The sequence below is a fragment of the Parus major genome, chromosome 2, assembly GCF_001522545.3.
Source record: "Parus major isolate Abel chromosome 2, Parus_major1.1, whole genome shotgun sequence".
In the NCBI taxonomy this organism is placed as follows: domain Eukaryota; kingdom Metazoa; phylum Chordata; class Aves; order Passeriformes; family Paridae; genus Parus; species Parus major.
The window spans coordinates 7,523,063-7,538,827 of NC_031769.1; the positions used below are offsets into that span (position 1 = coordinate 7,523,063).

The 15,765-nt window shown below is 42.6% G+C and overlaps 1 long non-coding RNA gene across 1 annotated transcript; it reads right to left on the minus strand.

The window, feature by feature from the left end:
• Nucleotides 1–340: 340 nt before the first annotated feature.
• Nucleotides 341–15,261, minus strand: LOC107214197. Its single transcript, XR_001524902.2, has 5 exons — nucleotides 14,268–15,261; nucleotides 14,030–14,182; nucleotides 10,548–10,652; nucleotides 7,357–10,121; nucleotides 341–582 (listed from the first exon to the last, which is right to left on the minus strand). It is a non-coding gene; the product is annotated as an uncharacterized LOC107214197 (long non-coding RNA).
• Nucleotides 15,262–15,765: the final 504 nt, after the last annotated feature.

A 15,765-nucleotide genomic window follows, 5' to 3' on the forward strand; every position in this document is an offset into this window, starting at 1 on the left:
GGAGTACCCAAATCTGGATAGCTGTGTTCAAAAGACAGCCTGAAGTGGCTCAGCTCTAGGTCTCTGTTGAAATCAGTCAACTTTAGCTGAGATTTTATCCTCACTTTAAAGTTTTAAAGCTGTTTGGAGGATAATGGCAGAACAGAGGATTTTATTACTTTTTTTTGCTTCCCTGCTTTTCTAACTGAGGCAGTGTTTTAGTGCTAAAGTTGCCACTTGACCCAGGGAAAAAATATCAATAAACAAATTAGCTAAACCCTCTATCCCAGTGCTAAAAGGAATGAGATCCCCACAATGCCTCACTGTACTACCAAGTACTTAATATCAGCCATGCATTTATTCTTACAGAAATACCCTCTCAGTAGGGTGTTTGTTCACATGCATCTGATTTATAGAGCACAAAGACAACCATAATGGCTAAGATGTTTGGGTAAGAGTCCCAGTTCACTGCTAATCTTCACCAGCATCCCTGGGAGCAGGCTGTGGTTCTGTTCAGACCAGGAACAGTGCTTGCGTCTTCACTGACCAGAAACAGACGTGTTTTGAGTACAGCCAGGAAAACAGGATTTCCAGTGACTTGCTCTAGGCCAGGAAACATAAGAAATTTTAAGAAAATTGGGACTAAAACCTCAAATATCTCAGTTTTGCATATACACCACTTCCACCACCACCAAGCAGTTCTCTTTCTTCTCCCTCAGCCAGGGTGAATACATAAACCAGTATTGGATTCAAGCTGCCCTGTGGTTCAAGCAAGTTCTGTGCCCTGCTGGAAACCAGCCCTGCCTGGGCCCCCACCCTGGCAGCTCTCACCAGGAGCCTGCATGTGCCTCGAGACAAAGGACATGGGTTTAGTATGCACAGGACACATGGTGTGATTCATCCTTCCACACTGACCTACATAGTCATCTATGCCAGAGCTGATGGAAACAAAGCACTTTTGGTCCTAATTCGGGACTAAGGGCCAGCTTCTTTCCCAGCTCTGACTGCTCGTGCGTGCCACGAGGCAGGGCCAGGCTGGAGGCACACGGGCATCCAGACACGGCATCCTTCCCCTGTCTGCTGCTCTCAGCTGCAGAGGATTGCCCAGGTTTGGAAGTCAAAACCCCAGTGTTTTAAAGAGAAAAGCAGAGGAGAAGCTTAAAGCCATAGCAGCACAGCAGAAGGCTGAGGAGCAGAGGGCCCTGTGCTGGAAGAACAGCGCTGAAAGCCATTAGCAGAGCTTTGTGAGGAGCCTGGCAGAAGCACTCACATCACACAGGACACTGTCAAGGCTTTCAGCCTCCTGTTTAATGAGGCTTTCTCTCATAGGCCATATCTACATGGAGGATTTTCTGGAATCTCACTGAAGTGAAGCTCCACCAGAACCAGCAGTAGTGGTGCTTTGTTACTAACCCTGCTTGAGCAAAGTTATAGAAAAATACAGTACAATCAGAGTAGAACCAAAGCACACTCTGTTTTACTAAACCAATGCTTTTTATTGGATACTCTTGGTGGCAAAAAGGATAAAAGCTGTAAGGGACGAAAAGTTGCCAATGAAACATATTAGATTAATGAATAGTTTAGCCTCTGTATAAACTGGCTGAGGTGAAGAGTATCACTCCCTGTCTACTCTAGGCAGCCAAGTAGAAGTAAAAACCTTTGAAAGAGGTAAAAGCACGAGGACTTTGTAGAAGACAGCTGACCCTATACCAACAGAGGTAGTGTGGAATGGCATTTTGAATGGAGAAGCTGCTCCCACAAAGTGCCAAACATCCCTCAAGTCCTGCTCTAAAGCATTAAGCCTGGTGTGTCAGAGTCACAGCCCGGGAAAACAGTGGAAAGCTTCCTGATTTATTGGTGTGCTGGAAGACAGGGCAGAGGGCCAGCTGATGGAAAGCAGACAGTCCTGCAGCAAGATGCTAAGTCCCAGGCAGAATCCAAATAGGGTGTACACGTGGAGAAGAGATCCATCATTGCCAGTTGCTGGCAGTATTGATTATTGATCGTGTCCTCTAAGAGTACTCTACGCTGCCACACTGCATAGGGACAACACTGATGGAGCAATGTGTCACTCTGCTCTCTGAGGGGTGAGGCAGCTCTGCCCAGCACACTGCCACACTCTGCATGTGCCACAGCAGCAGGGCCATAGGAAAGCCTCACATCTGGCATTCTGCTCTCCTGGAGAGATGAAAGAGTCAAAGGTCTGATTCTATGATTAACAGCTAGGAGCTTTCTGGCCACCAGCTTATCTGTAAGGTGATAGTTTAACTCTGCCTTCTTAGCCGACTGCTGCTGGTGTGTTTTAAATGTGTGTGTTAAGAAAACAAGCCCTGTTCGGGCTGCTGCTCGTTCCCAAGCTGATAAAGCACTCTCTAAAATCATCTCATGGAATCCTTGCTCTGAATATGACTCAAAATGAGCAAACAGTTGTAGCTGTAACAGAGAAAGAGCAAAATTCCCGCAAGTAACAACTTCTTGGCAGTGTTAAATGTGCTTCAGCACTGGCAGCACTGCCCTGCTAACAGCACCAGGCTCTGCAAATGACTGCGCTGGAGTACAAGTTATCACCACACTGAAATGAGAATTAAATAGGGTTGCTCTAGCAAATGTCAAGTTAATGTGATGTTGGGAAATATGCTCCAACTGGTATGCCAAGCCCTCTCCTCCCCATGTGAAATCCTCTTTTTAATATGTATTTTACCCAGGTTGAGCAGAGATCACACCTCCCTGTGGGTGAGCAGCACCTGCCTCTCCCTGCAAGCCCTGTGCCACACCGCCAGACACGGGATTGCTTTCACCCATATGTGGTGCCAGGAGAGAGGTTTAGTGGGATTTTGCTGAATATGTCATATCTTCCTTTTAAAAGATCCACTTCCTCAGAGATTTTCACTTCTCCTCACCTTTTGCATAACTTGCTTTTTCTAAAGTTAGCAAGAGAGCTTGGCCTGTGGCTTAACTCTTTCCACCCCCTTTCTACCCCTCAACCAAATGTGTGAGATGAAGGTTTATGAAGGTTTATGAAGCTAAAGGAGTGCATGTCCCATCCCTGGAAGTGTTCAAGGCCAGGCTGGATGTGGCTCAGAACAACCTGCTCTAGGGGAAGGTATCCCTGCCCATGGCAGGGGGTTGGAACTGGATGATCTTTAAGGTCCCTTCCAACCCCAAACCATTCTGTGATTCTGTGTTTTATCACCAGCACAAACACAAGAGCACTCATATTGTTTTGACAGCTGAATTGCAATGGATTTTAACAAACAACCTAGGGTTCTTCTAAGGGTTTTCTATATGCTTAAAAGCAGATTGCAATAAAATAATCTTCGAGCTAACAAATCAATAAGAAGTAATTGAAACCACACCAGCTCTCACCCTGCACATGCAGACACCAGAAGCTTTTGCCTGCATCCATGCAACTGAAAGATGCTGTGTCACTTATTTCAGGGTTTTCACTTTTAAATTCCCATGATAAATGGTGAAAAGCAGGGAAAAGAACTGTGGTGAACTTTGGGATGTATCAGGAATGCAGCTGGAGTCTTCTGACTGATTTAAAAAATCTTAAGCAACACCGACAGCAATTACAGCTGTGCTAGAAACTTTATTCCGATACCAGAAGAAATATGTGGTACCAATAACATTTCTGAATGTTTGTCAAATCATTTTTTTAGTTTTTAATTAGCTTCTGCAAGAAGTTGTGGCTTAGAGCTTGGAACAGAGAGCTGGGAGTAACAGCATCCAAAGTCTATTCCCAGCTGTGGAAGGGATGGGAGAGGTGGCTCTGGGCTGGTGGTCTCCACTGGCTGGAGCCCCCTGCCCAACTTCCACAACTGCAAAATGGGTAAATCACACTTACTGCTCAGGGACAGTCTGAGACCTAATTAGAAGTTTGCAATTGGTCCTCTAATGAATTGTGTGGGGGAAATGAGCAGTATTATCATATGGGTAATGAGCTCTCACAAGACAGGGACTCCTTTGTGCAAAGATACCAGCTTTTGCAGCAGCAGCCAGGATCCAGCCAAAGTTTATTAGAGAAAAGTAAGTGTTGTTCATCTCTGTGTAACTGAGAATTTATTGCTTTATATTAGGAGGATTTATCTGCAACATATTGCATTCCTCAGAGTTTTTACCTTTAGGGGATGTCTTAGGAATAACTCTTTAATGCCTAGTTTTGTAATGAAAATTAACTTTAGCTATCTTATGAATTGTTTATCTTAAGGCTGCACAATCAGTCTGATTATAAAAGTCTAGTGTAATTCAAAAGACTGCAGAATCTCAGGTGAGTAGATGAATATTGAAAAGATACCAGGGACTTTCTGCTTTTCTGATTCTGTTCCACTCATGTGCCCATTTCTTATATGCAGAAGAACAAGAGTGTAATTGTGTTGCAACTTATTATTGCCTTTCAGAAGAAGCAATTACTATATGTATACAAAAAGATCATTAAATATTTCCACTGGTAACCATGAATCATGCCAGAAATATATTAGTATCATACTGTATTTTCATTACATTCCCCACAAGAAACTTGGTCAACAATTAATTCCAGCAACAGCATAAAGAAATAGCAAAGAGAATATAATTTTTCAGTCAGTCAGCCTTACTTGCAGACTGAAATGAAAAATGATGTGACAAGAAACAGCTAAAAGATTGGAATTTGTTAGTTAGCAGAATAATCTATGCAGAGCTGAGTGACTATAGGGGTGCAGCCACCTGAGTGAAATGTGGGGCTGTGTTGGTGCAGCAATGAGTCCCTGCAGGCTGAAAAGGTGAAGCAATCAGCCCAACCATCTGGTTTTCAGTGCTGGGAAAAAAAAAATAAACACTGGCATCCCTTCTCCCACCCACACATTGCCACCTGTACCAGCAGTTCAAGGCAAAAGCCCCCAGAGCTCCAGCACCTTGGGGCAGAGTCTTGTGTGCTCACAGCCCTGACCAGGACTCAGATGCCCCTAAAATATTTGGGGGTGGTGGGAAATGGTTCAGTCACTCACTGCTTTGTTTCTCTATACTTAAACTGTATTTTCCCTATTTTTTATGCCTTCACCAGTGATGATAGGAAATACCAACAGGTTTTCTGTGTAACAAGAGGCTACATGCAGCCTTCCTACACCATCCCAGCCGTAAGAGCAAATTGCACAAACAGTGCCAATGTATGACATTTATGAATTATGTATGAACTTTATATTGCCACAGGGCCACCAGACCAGCAACATCAGTCTTGTGCCCTTCCTGCAGCACCTTGCATCACCTCCCTGCACTGGACTGCCCTGTCTGCCCACTCCTGGTGGCCTCTGCCACACGGCTCCACAACTGTGGCCACGGAGAGGAGGGAGGCTGGAAACAAACCACTGTGGCCATGGAGAGGCTGGAAAGCAGCCACACTCTGCCTCAATTCCTTTCCCAGGCAGGCAGAGTATCTTGTCTTCCCACAAGAGTGCTAGTTCAGAACAAAATGTCTGTAGGGTCAGTGGCTGCACCAGATGAGTGGGATGGGGATGGAAGGCTAAGGGAGTCCCTAATTCCAAGATGCGTGGGAGAATAAAAGAGAGAATGGCACCAGAGAAGAAACCCCTGAGCCCCAGGAGGAGAGGAGGATCATGAACAGACCCGTAACAATGTCTTGTGCTGCAGCAGCCAAGAGACAGCAAAGTCCCAGACCCAAACCTGACAGAGAAGGCTGCTGTGCTTCAGGGGAGAGGCAGAGTAGGAGAGGCATTCAGGCCATTTAGGAGAGAAGCTATTGTAGTTTATCAATGGAAAGTTTTAATTATCACACCCAGTGACAATGCCCACTTGGTTGCAAGATGTAAATCTCTACCACTTTTGTAGTAGAGAATGGGAAAACACCACATTTTTTTCTCCTCTGAAATATTAAGAGAAGCAGGACAGCTTTGTAACTCTCACAGCCAGATTACTTAAAAAGAAACTCCAGGCAGTTATGAAATAGGTATAAAACAGTGTGCCAGGGCTCCTGAGGTTCCACATGCATTATTCAAAGACAAATCAGAACAATGATAACACCAGAGACACCGAGTGAGCTTTACTTGCAGTTGAAGACACACATGGCAGCAAGGTCTTCCCTTTCCACTGTTTGTTTCCAGCTTGTTTTGCAGTTTGCCATAACTATAACTATAACTATAACTAACTATGACTATAACTAACTGTAACTGTAACTGTAACTATAACTATATAGTTATTTGCCATAGCTATAAAGATTGTGGCCTTTCTCTGCTCTTCCAGGCTATATAATCACTCCAAAAAAACAATTAACATGAGGCCAGTTTTGCATCAGCATTTCAGCAGAGTTCAGCTGTGATCTTCCTGATTTTGTGTGTGTGCATTTACAGCTGGACTCAGCACCTGCAGAGGCTGCAGCACTCTAGCAGTGTGTTTACCTTGGGTATGTCTGTCTGGTGTACATAGCACACACACCTGATAGAGGGAAAGCTTCCCTGGATTGCTCCTTTTGTCTTCTTCCGGAGGGAATCACAAAACAATGAGAGGGAAGTCAGCTTGATGCTGCTGTGGTGGCAAAATCTGCCCCTTCAATGTGGATAGCACCACTGGCTAGTCAGTGGAGCACCTTCCTAAGTGAGCTGTAGAAACTGGAGGTGAAAAGTTCTGGATCTACTTCCTATTTTTATCATTCATTCATGGAAAGTGTCCTGTTTGTCCCAAAATTAAGACAGTAATAGCCACTTAGTGTAGCAGAAAATGCAGCACAACTCTCCAGTATGACCAATACTTAAATTTCATGTAATCTTGTTTGAGTTCAGATCAGTGTAACGGGATCTGTTCCAGATTAACACAGGCATAAGCACAGAACTGGATCTTAAGCTGAAGGCCTCAGGGTTCTTCTTTCTGGATCTCTACAGCTGTTCTACACCTCAGTCTGGAAGATGTGATGAAAGTCACCTACATAGCCAAAAAAAATGTTTCCTCTTTGCAAGCAGTTGCTGCAAACCTTTCAGCAGGCCAAGTATTGGGTAATCCTTATGACTCTGCTGATGTTCTGGCACATCTCTGTTTGGAAAACAGAGAAGTCAGCATCAGAATAACTTCTGCTCTAACAACAACAAAAAAAAAGTAAAAAAATATTATTTGCAGAACACTTCTTGTAACAAATATTTTAAAGAAAAGGTTAGCAGGTCAACAGATGAAAATGTGAAAACATTTCTTTTACAGTTTTTTCTAGCCTTCTAGTTAGTCTGGTTTTGAAACTAAATGGTATTTATCCCTGGAGATCTTTCTTACTACATTCTAGATCTTGAGAAATACATCTTTTCTGTTACTAATAATTTTTGCCTTTCCTTGAACTTCCACCTTTTGTTCTTCTGGCATGTCCTCATGCAATGTTTACCTGGTGCTGTTTTTTTTACTTACATATTTTTGGGACAGTCTGGGACAGCCACTGTCTGTTCTTCTAATCTGATGCAACTGCTTGTGGTGTTCAGAGCACATGGTGAGTGCTGACGACAGCCACCCTAGATCAAATCAAAGTTCCTACTACTGCAGTGGGTTAAGAACCACACAAGATTGCTTGGTTTGCCCTCTAGAATATTTTCCCAGCTTCTAACAACGTCTGGTTTAGGAATTTCATGAGCAGAAATGTTGTTTTCATATTTAGGATGTATGTTTCTTCTAGCTGTTTTATCCTTTTCTCAGTCCTCATAAACAACACACTGCATTAGATTGTAGGTTCCAGATTCTGGGGTAGAAAACTAAAACAAGTAATTTTTTATATTTTTTTTACTGTTATGTAAATGGAATCTCATAATCTCTGGTTATTTCATGCCTAATGAAAAGAACAAGACTATGCTTAATTATATTCAGATTTACAGAAAGCTGTTGGGTTCTTCAGGTTTGGATACTGGTGATTCAGTAGACAGCTTCTTCCCCTGAGTCATTAAATACATTGCCTCAGCATGTGTATATTGCTGGAAGTATCAGCCTGAACACTGAATAAAAACACAGAGTTCTCAGCACTTTGAGACTCTGAAAAATAACTAATCCACCTGGAGTGTTGCTAGCTTTCATTTCATTTCATTTCCTGTGCTGCTGGACTGATCCTCAGCTTTTGTCCTCAGCTGCCACATGGACTTGCCCTGTTTGGTGACTGCACTGCTCCATCCAAGGAGAAGCCATTTATGAGGAAGCTCTACAGGGCTGTACTTACAGCAAATTACTGTGTTCATTAAGATCTCACTCCATACTCAGTTTTACGACTTCAGCACCAGCTCTAATTACTGAATGGATTGAACAAACTAAGCACCCTAGCAACCTGTTATTAAGATTACCTGAAAACACAGCTGAGTCTGGCTATTAGAGGTGTGACCAACTTTGTTACGGAAAAAAAAAAATAAATCTAAATGAGAGCAACTCCTCCCCTTCCATCCATCCAGTCTCACCTGACCTCTGCTGATCTGTCACACCCTTAAAATTTTTAGCTGAGGAAGATGAAACTACAGAGGAAACCATGAGTTATATATGATTCAGTACCAGGTCAGTAGGACAAGAGGAGGGTTCCTTCATGAGTGTGCTCTGCACAGAAACTCCTCATTCCTGTCACCACACCGTGCTCACTAGTTAGCCTTGGAGCTGGTTCTGTCCATGGAAAACACGTCTTTATGAGCCCATCCTCTCCTGCTAGTAAGGGATTGACATAAAAGCTGCTGCAAAGCTGGCAGAAGTCAGTTTGCTCAGCCAGGATTTGCAGTGTCACTGACCATGAGCACTCTCACTGCAGTGGTGTCAGCCCAGCAAGGGCCAATAAAACACTGCTGCCACGGGCATTTGATTCCTGCAAAAATAGGTCATCCAGGAATACAGGCTGCCAGAAGCACACACGGGCAAGTAAACAACTTGTGGGTGTCAGTGGCAGAGTGAGGAAATATCCTGAGAACCAGGGCCAGTAATTCAATGGGACAAATAATCCTGCTACCCCAGGATTCCAGTTGCTAGACTGAAGTCAATGTGAACATGACCAATGATTTCAGTTCAGGACTGGGCTCCTGGGACTTAATTCTGCAAGGCATCAAGCACTCAGGTGGACTGCTGAGAGTCCTGGCCTTCCTGAGGAAGCCCAGGAGTTTTGAAGAGTCTGGAATTTAAAAAATAAAGACTGCTAGTGCAAGTACTCACTGAAAATGAAAGGCCTGCAAAGACAAGGATGCAATACATGAGTTAATTATTTCTCACCTCCTTTCAACTGAAACATAAATTACTGGTTTGACGAATTGCAACATTGCAAGAGCACAGCTAAAGCTGAGATAACATCTCTATTCAGAGCCTCTTTGGAATAATAAAAGATAGAGATAACAAGGCAAATACAAATCTGCAATTTTTTTTCCAATTAAACAAAACAGATTAGATACTTTTTGTTTATATCACTTTAACACAGAGTCTATTATTTAAGCACCTAAACATTTAAAATTTAACTGATGACCTGCATTAAGACCTAAACTCACCGCATTCTAATTATTTAAAGTAAATACAAGTTCAAGCAGTCCATTCCTGCTGCTGAAGGTGAACAGGAAAACCACTTTGCTGAGAAGCACATGGAACAAGATAGAGCTGTAGCCATGACCAGGTTTTGGGAAGAGCTACCACGCCTACAACACAGTGCATCAATCTCCCCCAGTTCTATATTAACTAAATTTAACTTGTAACAAACTAGTTTATTTAAAGTTGGAAATCTCTCCTCTGCTGGTGGTCTAAGGAGCCAAGAAGATTGTTTCCTCAGCTTCTGACAGCTGAGGGGCTGCCAGCATCAATCCCAGAGCATCAACAAAGTCAGTTTATGCCGAGTCAGTGTGGAAAGAGGTGTTGTATCTGCAGGAGCTGGCCAGGACAGCTGGCCCCACCTGGCAGGGGCTGTGGAGAGGCCTCCACACAGCTCTGAGTGACACAGATCATGTGCTGATGAGCTGGAGGCAGCTGTGGAACTGACAGATGTGCACACAGCACTGCTGGGATCAATACAGACTGCTGGGCCAAAGTCAGCCTTGCAGGTGGTGAATGAACTGAGGTCAGTGCATCCCCAGCCTGGTTAATCCTCAGCCAGACAAGCCATGCGTAGATAACTGAGAATTGATTTCCCCATTGAAGCCACAGACAAATGACTTCAGACTCTCCATTCAGTTTATGATCTACAAGGAAAAGCACATCTTTTAATTATTATCAGTGATAAAGAATTATTTATATTTTTGTTAGGGAAAAAAAAAAGCAAACACAAAAATAACCAACACAAAAGATAATGAAGTGGCCTGTTTAGGACATGGCTTCTTGTTTGCTGATTTGAAAAGCAAAGCAGTGCTACTATGACAGATAAAGAAGGCTGAGCTGTCTCTCAGAATAGCATATCCAGCATAACTTGACACAGATTAATGGGTAAGCAGAGAAAAGTGAATTTACACCAGCTCTGAATCCTCCCCCTCTCAGTCTTCTCAGGAGATGGGATAATGTCTGGTGGCATTATCAGATGGAGTAAATGAGGAAAGGAAATAGGAAATAAGTTTGGAAAAACTATGGCTCTATGGCTCAGGCAGTTTGGGGGAAAAAAGCATTGTACTTACCAGCAGACTAGGTCACTAGTGACACTGATACTGATATTAGGGTTTGTTGTATTTGCTCTTGGTGTGTAATTTTATGTTGAAAATCTATTCCTTGGAACTGTGGACCTAGGAAGAAGAGAAGTTTTATGTGTGTCAGTTTGGAATAAAATACCCAGTTTGGGGGGTTGTTCATTTGAGCAGTTGTGTCAGTGGATCTGTCCCTAAGAGCTGTCCAGAGGAGGATAAAGCTTTGTTTGCCTTTCTTGAGGTACTGCACCACAAACTGTAAAACTGCAGGAGACAAATCACACAGGGTTTTGGCTATTGGGGCCAAATCTTTGTAAAAGACCTAATCTACAAATTTTATACCTCAGTAAAAAATCAGGTTTTCCCAAAAGAGAGGACTGATCAACTCTGCAGCTGTGGGTTTGCACACAACAGACCCTAAGCACATCCATGCAGGTCAGTATCAGTCTGGGCAGTAAAAAAAGCTTTTGTAGCCGCTTTGGCAAACATCATCACCTCAAGCCCAAATCCAAATTATTTTATTAATGCTTGGTTAAAGCAGAAGATCCACTCATCCAGCCATTTCTCTAGGGCAAAAGGCCAACCATGCTTCTTCCACTGGTCATATATATTCCCTGTTCTTGCACTACTGCCAGCCTTTTTTCCATGCTGCAGAGCAGCCTTTCAAAAAGATTGAGTAAAGTTGTTTGATGGACAGTATTACAGGAAATTAAGTTTTTAATTATTTTTCAGCCAGTCCATATCTGTTCCTGAGGAATGGTTTATTGCAAAAGCAATGACACGCTCCACTGCTTGGGAAGAGTTAAACACAAGCTGCTGTGCAAGTTTGCTCCTCACGAGGAGCGTGTGTGCCAAACCACCTTCTCCCAAGCCTTGTTCTCTCTATTCCCCTGGGAAAGACATTGATGAACATACTTCACCTTCAACATGAAATAACAGCAGGCTTTATTTCTGCAGAGAATCCACATACGTTATGCAGGCAGGAACATTGAAGACATGCCACTAATTCTTACATTATTTATTATAGTGTTACATCAGTTGAATTAAAATTGAGTTGAACTATCTGTAAAATGCACAGTTAGCCTAGACTAAAACATTCATACCAGATAGAGGAATTATTTAAAAAAATTGTAGATTTCCTTTTTCATTCAGCAGAATTTTTCATGAATGAATCTTTTGGAACAAACCCAAGTCTTTGCTTTTCCCACTGAAATTTATTGGTAAAGGGTATTTCCTAATACAAAGCTAAATGTTAATGGCCCCTCTGAGCAAATAAAGTTGGGGACTTAACACGTGATTGAAAATTTCAAGTGCAAATTTACCTTTTTCTGGTGGGGAAAGTCATTGGGCAGTTGGGCATTTCTGACTCAGTGCCAGTCCTAACAGCAGACATTCATGACAGAATTTCTCTTGTGAATGGACAGCACTCGGCTTTGGCAGATCCAGGCAGGTGAGCAGAAACACAAAATGACATATTCCTTCCCCAGCCTCATGAAAGCTTCTCTGCTACTTGAATGAGGCTTCAGTAATATCCCAAGACCAAACAACAGAACAAGTTCTTCCTGTCCAGCTCAGAGAAGCATTTACAGTACAGTCAAGGAAATACATATCTAATCCAGATTAGAAAGCTTTGTTCAAACTTCAAGCAAAACCAGATGGAAGTATTCAGAAAACATGGTTTTGGTGTGATAAAGGTCTGATGGAGAGTGAGAAATGTCCTGGGACAGTCACACAGAGATCACCAGTTTCACTAAATGCAGGACACAGAGAAAAGGCAAGACTCGAAGGAGGAAGTAATTTCCACAGGCAGCTGACAGAAGATCAGGACAGGGTGTCATGGTATTATGATTACAGTTTGTTTACAACAAGGAACAGGAAAAACACTGTAGAAAAATAGGACTGGTAATCACAACATCACAAGGAAGACTGTTTGTATATATTTAGTTTGCTCACCAGTATCAAGCTGAGGAAGTTTTTAACCTGTTTTCTTAATGAAAAGAGATTTATTCAGCCTTGCTGTCCTGACAAGTATTCACTTTCCTACTTCTCCCATACATTTCAAACCACTGAACAATTTTTTTAAAAAATTTACAGCTGAATAAAGGTCACTATGAAATAAAGTTCAAGATGTTTTCAGAATGAAGACAGCATGTAAAAACACAGAATCATTTGTGCTATTTTTATGAATTCCAGTTATGCGTGACTGAGGGAAATACTCAACATAAGCTTACAAGAATCCACAACAGCACTTGAAAAGATGCCAAAACCATGAAAAATTATAGTAATTTTGCCATCAGTTGACAAAAAAACAGGGTGAGTGAGCTCATAGGAAACCACTGAGCACATCCCTGGTGGAGTGGCTGGGTGGTGAGCTGCTTTCCACACGCTTTCCGCGCAGGGACGGCAAAACAGGCAGAGGCACAACTGACCTCAGCGGGCTCCACACCCCTACAGCTGCTTTTCCTCACTCACCACACTGTTCACAGGGATGGATGAGAAGTGGATTAGACAAGAGAATGGATGCAGCCAAAACCTGCGAGGCAACCTGTGCTGCCTCGTCACGGCCTCCCTCTTCCCAGCCTGATGGCACCGGGAGATCCATGAGCACGAGGCAGGGGCCGGCAGTGGGATGAACTCTCCAGGAGCAGAGATAGGCCTGACTACCTGGCCAATGAATGCTTGCTCAGAGGCAACCTGAGCTTCAATAATCATGTCATAAAAGCAGACAAAAATGTGTGACTTGCAGTACAGGACAGGGAGGAGTGGATGGCTGCCCTGTGGTAATCAAAGGCTTTTGCACCACAGCTGGTATCAGTGAACCCAGTGGAACTAATGACTAAGCAAGGTACCAGGTGGTGCAAGAGCATCAGAGATTGACCTTATGGAGGTGAAACTCTAAATTATCCTTATTTGTTCTCTGAAGACAAGAGTAAATAGTTGAACCTTGAAAAAATACAGTGAGAATTTCAAACAAGATAAATAACTGTTAATAAAATAAAACCCTCATATATTAAAGCTTTTTCTTAGTCCTACAGACAGACAATTGTTGTGTTCAGGTGTGTGTGAAGCAATGGCTCTGTGAAACTGTGCAAGTCTTTCAAGACTAGCCAGGGTAAACCCATTCCTAGTAAGGTCCAAGCTGTGACAGCTACAGATAAACAGAAGCTGAACTAGGTCTACACAACACCTCATTTTTAGTAACCTTTGTTCAAAGAAAGGCTCAATTACCTATTAACAGCCTCTTCAATGATAAATCTTTAGAATCTGTTCATACGTGTATGGATATTTATAGTGTACTTTGGAGCTAATGATAACATATGCAATAGTCACCCCATAAGGTGCATGCAAGGTATTTATTTTACATACACAAACACACCTTCCATGAGCACCACAAGCCTGCAATTTTCAAAACACCTTTAAGTATCTGGATCTATTAATGTTTACTTGGGCAATTTCTACATCTGTGGAAAACCCACCTCTTATATCCAAAGGCACTCTGGTAAATAAATACCATTTTTTTAACAGAGCTAATACCCAGTGGAAGTCCAGCAGTTTTGAACTTGCAATCAGTGAGTAAGGCAGAGTGAGTAACGTCTTCATTGCCGTAATCATATTGGAAAATAGTCCATCTGTAATGAGAAGTAAATATGGCCATGACAGTTAAATTAAATCCACTTTATACAGTCTGACCATAAGAAGTGGCCTCGTACTTACCGATTTTATTTAAGCCTTTACATTGTTGGCCTGGTGTAAAAGGCCCTTTATGTCAACAGGAGTCCAGCCCTCTTTGTCTTCCGTGCATGCAAATATAGCATTGCAAATATTTACCCAATTAGACAGTTAGCTCCACCCGAGTACAAACAAACAAAAACAACTGCTCATGGCATTCCCGAGACACAGCACAAGAACAAAGATTCCTGCATGCAAACACAGACAATCAGCTAACCACAGAACAGCAAAGCCAGCAGATTCTTAAATGTTAAAAATTAAGGGCAAGTTTTCTTTGATAACCACAAATCCTTGTGCTGCTGATTCGGACACAGGGGGAGTTGTCTGGCTGATTTTTCCAGCTGAGATTCCTCCAGTGCATGTGAGAAAATTAAATACATATACATTTGAATAGATGCCCAGGCTGGCTGATGAGAAGACCAGTAGCTTCTCAGATGGGATGCATAGACTTTCTGGCTTCTTAGACAGGACACAAAACCATTCATCTGGAAATGTTTTGTATTGGTTTCTTCTGTTTTCTCTGACAGGGTTACTGGATTTTATTCCTGATGTTTTTTCTCTCTTGCCGTATGTGGGACATTATTAACCAGTAACACCCTAGAGGTTAATGCCTGTCTGCCCTGAGATCTTTCTGCAATCACAGTTTCCAGCCTCTGCCACAGATGTGAAGGCACCAACCTCATCTTTACAAATGTCACGAGCACTTGACTTGGTGAGGCAATTCCCAAACAAACCTGGACAAACACTGAAACCTGGGTGGGTGCTGCACCAACAAACCATTCTGTATGATAACAAGGTAGAAACATCTAGCTGCCCTCTGACCTCACAGCTTGAACCTACCTTCCTTCCCCCTAAATAAAGAAAGCAGAAGCTTTTGCTATAGTCAGAGGATAGAAATGGGCACCTCCCAAGGCCAGTCCAGACAAACTGGGATCTCAGCAGCCTCTGGAGGTACTATTTTCCCCTGCTCCCTCCAAGGGCAACCAAAAGCAACAGCTACTAACTTCAGCACCATTACAGGCATTAATCTGAGCAGAGTGGGCACAGTGCACGATCCTGAACCGAGGATATTGCTACCCAATGTGTTCTGAACTTCTTCAGCACTCTGCATAAGCAACATCTCAAAATATGCCTGAATAAGCAAGTGAAGCTGGCAGCATCCAGCTCAGATCATCAACAAGGTTAAATCTGCTGAGTACTTGATTTGATCTGTCAGTAGTACCTGTAAAAACAGTAACATTTACAGTGGCATATTTGAAGCTGCTGTGTAAGGTCCAATCCTGCAGTGCAATGATAGCAAGAGTTACATTAGTGTATAGCTAGAACAACTTAGCACTTAATTAGTCCTTTGAGTTTGCATGCAAGTGGCCTGATCTCATTATTACAAGTGTGTCCTTTTATGAGTAAAAGCTGAAGGGTTTGACTTTACATAAATACATTTTTCAGCATAACCTAGCTTCAGCAGTTTCTAAAGTATTGCTCC